Genomic DNA, 4222 nt, shown 5'->3' with positions numbered 1-4222 from the left:
TGCTTTAAAAGCCACGCTTTTGAAGCGTGGCCTATATGATACAAGGGCCACGCTTTTGGCACCTCATAAGGCAACTATTCTTTTCCTAAAGCTACATATATGAAACGTGGCCTTTCTTATCTTATAGGCCACATTACTTAAGCCTGGCATTTTTATTTGGCTATAGAAAAAAATTTATAGATATTTATACGAGCCACAATTTGTGATTTATTAGTGAAATCTTTTTAAATCATATTTATTTCAAGCATATGTATTATAATCTTACTTCAATGGTCTCAAGCGCTAAATTGGCTAATAAATCACTTAAAATAATAATTCATATGTATATATTTGCAATAAACTTTTAAAAATAAACATATTTATTGTAGTACACATACTAACAAGGAAATATTTAAAGATGTATACTAGCAATAAACTCTACAACGTCCAATATATTCAAACATCACAATTGTTCCAAAAGTCTTCAATATTCACTTCAATAGATCAAATTGACTTGGGGCCACCATTTTAAATTACATTATCCGCAATTTCCTGCACATTCAAACTAAAATTAAAATTAGAAACAATATATAGTATGTATTCATATAGTATCATGAATATACAAGACCATGGATTGAAAGAACTTGACTAACTAGCATAGGTTTCCATTGGCTCTGTTACAGTTGAACAAATAGTGCACAACCTTTGTAACATTTGGATCGAATAACTAATGCTCAATTATTAGCCCTTGAACATCAGTTAGCTGCTCCAAATATGAAAGGAAGAAGATTCAATCAGTTGCATTTTTGTATTGCCATCAGCACTTTCTTTGGTGCTCGTGTGATGTTTTCACACAAGCATAAGAACCAGAAGAAAGATGCTTTCAGATATCTCTGTCATGTCCATAACAGGAAGACAAACATATGTTCATACTTTACGTGATGAGTTATCTCTTCATTTCTCCCAATTCAATTTGGCCACTTTCCCATCTCAACATTAGTAGATACTACCTATGCTTTCTTAACATATTTTCCTTCAGCTACTCATTCTTTCAGTATTTTAAACTATATTATAGACTCCTTTTTTATTAGGATATATTATAGACACTTCTCTATAGAATTCTAAACAACTAGTGTCTAATCCTTTATGTAAACAAGAAAAACGATCAAGTTTTGCATCGTACTATCTAAAATCGACCAAAAACTAATGTAGTATGTTATGGTAACTCCAGAAAATAACTTGAAATAATGAAAATAAATACCTTTTCAAGAATTGTACATAAGTTGAACTAGAGGAATGTAGAAGATTTTGGCCTCACATAGCTCGTTCACTACTCGCATGTACCGGAGAATATACGTTAGATTAGATGCACCTTGCTTTATCCTGTTTAATCCAACAGGCAATAGAAATCACCAAACCAAAAAAATGCACCAGCTAGGCTTAATAAGAACGTAGGTACCAACGATAATGGACCATAACCATGTATAAAAATTTAGACCAAACATTAACTGATTGATTTTGTTCATTTATAGGGGTGTTCTTCTCTTTGAGTAGTCAAAACGTTTCATAGAAAGCGACGATAAAAAGGCAGTATATTATATCCATGTAGCTGTATAAGGAGAAATTTTTTACAGAGGTGAAGATTAAAATATAGTATATTTAATCTTAATCTGCATATAAATAGAGATCACCGTGAGTCGATATGCCATGTGATAGACTTTCTATGTGAGTTCAAAAGATTGGATTGTGATTTCAAGGATAGAATCAAGATATTATCTTACTATATATGCCTTACATTTTTTTTTTCTTTTTCCATCATTGATATGGATAACAAAACACTTCACAGAAACTATAAAATTTGAGCATAAAAGATATTACTAAGCATCCTTTGATTGTATGTCAGTTTTCTCTAAATCTCAACTTCTTCGAAGTTCTTACTCTATCCATTTTCTAATTGATTTTCCTTCATACCTAAAACATGTTTTATTCAATTTTGTAGGTGTAACTTTAGGCACCATTCTTGTTTCCACTATTATTCTCTCACTTTATCAATTTAGTTTGACAATTAAAAAGGAAGAGAGGATCAAGTTACACTTCAAAGTTTTTAGAAGACTACAAGGTCACAAGACCAACTAGATATTCTTATGCAAATATTTAAGAAAATAGATGATTTTAGTGAAAACTTAGGAGAAGGAAGTCATGGAACTATTTAAAAAAGATAACATTCCAAGGAAATCTATGTTGCAGTAAGAGTCCTACGTGATTCCAAGGGTAAGGGAGAGAATTAATCAACTACAATCATTATATATCAGGATGAAAATAGTAGGAAAAGCATCCTGATTCCACTACTGGAAGTGATCAATCTCTGAGCTCAGGCTCTTGTTTTGGCGAAACAAAAAAAATATGTAGTCTTTTTGTTTACAATGGACTTTCAATAATGATTAGACTGGAAGTTTACAATCGAAAAAATGTAGTCTCTTTTATTAGAAGTTTATAAACTTCTAATAAGATCATTATGTAAACTATAATCATAATAATAACATGACTTCTATGGATATAGTGTATACTATTACCTTTCTAAAGACGGAATACCCAAAGTTTGAATGCCCTGGTGGATTATATATTTGCTATCAACTACTCACCCTACAAAAATTTCAAGTTCCACACAAGAGTTAGATATAAATCAAGTTTTCTCCATAAGAGTAAGATGTCCCAACTGTTTAGGTTCATTCCACAATTGCAATGACAATCTGGGGGTAGCTTGGTTGTCAAGTTTTTTTTTCCATATTATTAAGTTCAAATCGCTATATATTTCCAATCTTCTACCATATATTGCACCAAATAGCTTGTTGAACTAAAATTCGCTTATAAGTAATCAAGAATTTTCAAGAAAGCCTTTATCAAGGCTGAAACCATCAAATTACTATCTTGACTTACATTAAGTTTTCTCTGTTGGAGAGCTGTCAAACCATTTTGCAAGGCCATTTTAAGTTATCATGTTCCATAAAAACTCCACAGTATATAAGATATAGAACTTTCAGTTCTTGTAATAAACATTACAGACAAATGACAAATTGACAAACAAATGAAAAATATAACTAGAATAAAAAAGGCATTCCCTTAAGAAGAAAAGGAATTCCAGAGAATCCAAATTGCAAACCCACTAAACTGAAAGGAAATTTTTAAAGAAATCTTACCTACAAGTTTTTGGGAGATGAGATCAGCCCTAAATCACGTCGAAATCCCCAAACTAGCGTGCCGATGAAATCCATCTCAAAGCTTGCAGATAGAATCGACTTGTTAACTTGCTGATGAAATAGATGGCCTTAGAACACATGCCAACGAAGACATAACAACATAAAACAACATAATAGAACAATACGCATACGACCAGAGAGCATCTCAAGAAGAGACAACCTAGATTGACTTTCTGATTGAATCGATTTCTCGTTGATGGAATTAGAACTTTATTTTTGCACAAAAAGAGCGGTGATATCACTCAAAACTTGAGTGCTAGTAATATCCCCCGAATTGGCATTCTGAATAACAAGAGGAAAGAAGAAGAGAAGCAGGGATATTTGCCTTCTACTATCTTTCCCCCAAAAATATCCGCTCCTGGATTTTAGCGGGGTAAATTGTTTTTGTCACAACCCAATTTCCGAACCCGATCCTGATGGCACCTCTCGTGAAGACAAGGCCAGCCATACTAAAACGGAACACCTCTTTTAACCAATTAATTATTATAAACGGTAATAAAATATAATATAATATCTATAAATTGCAGAATTTACCGATAATAACAGCAGAAACCATCCCGACACAGCCCAAACCGGGGTGTCATAAGTCATGAGCAACTAAGAAATACAGATACAAGTCTACCGAACACTAAATCCGATACAATAGTTCTAAAAACATGAAAATGATAAGATGAGGGAGGCACGAGGTTGCGGACGCCAACAACTACCTCGTAGTGTCTGAATCACTGCCTGGACTGGGAGAATCAGAACTCAGGAACGGACTCTGCGATGCCTGAATCTGCACACATGGTGCAAGGAGTAATGTGAGTACTCCGACTCAGTGAGTAATAATTATAAATAATGGCTGAAAGTATGAAAACACGTTAAGGCACAAAGAAATTCCATATCAAGCAGTAAAATCACTTAAGGCAGTAAATCAGTGAAGAAATCAAATGAAATCCCTTTTAAAACAAGTAAAACAGAAAATTTTAACAGGTAAATATCAA

General features: G+C 33.0%; 1 long non-coding RNA gene across 3 annotated transcripts; it reads right to left on the bottom strand.

Moving 5' to 3' along the window:
- Positions 1-270: 270 nt before the first annotated feature.
- On the bottom strand, positions 271-3578 carry LOC104237431 (uncharacterized). 3 transcript variants are annotated; one of them, XR_011406049.1, is made up of 5 exons: positions 3397-3578; positions 3177-3287; positions 2553-2622; positions 1241-1362; positions 271-531 (listed from the first exon to the last, which is right to left on the bottom strand). It is a non-coding gene; the product is annotated as an uncharacterized lncRNA (long non-coding RNA). The 3 variants fall into 3 exon arrangements; XR_713632.2 differs by lacking the exon at positions 3397-3578 and having other exon boundaries at positions 271-544; positions 3177-3314; XR_713626.2 differs by lacking the exon at positions 3397-3578 and having other exon boundaries at positions 421-531; positions 3177-3314.
- Between the last annotated feature and the right edge of the window lie 644 nt (positions 3579-4222).

The sequence above is a fragment of the Nicotiana sylvestris genome, chromosome 3 (assembly GCF_000393655.2).
Source record: "Nicotiana sylvestris chromosome 3, ASM39365v2, whole genome shotgun sequence".
Classification (NCBI taxonomy): Eukaryota; Viridiplantae; Streptophyta; class Magnoliopsida; order Solanales; family Solanaceae; genus Nicotiana; species Nicotiana sylvestris.
Note: the sequence above shows the minus strand (reverse complement) of the source record. Positions and strands in the feature narration are given on the sequence as shown.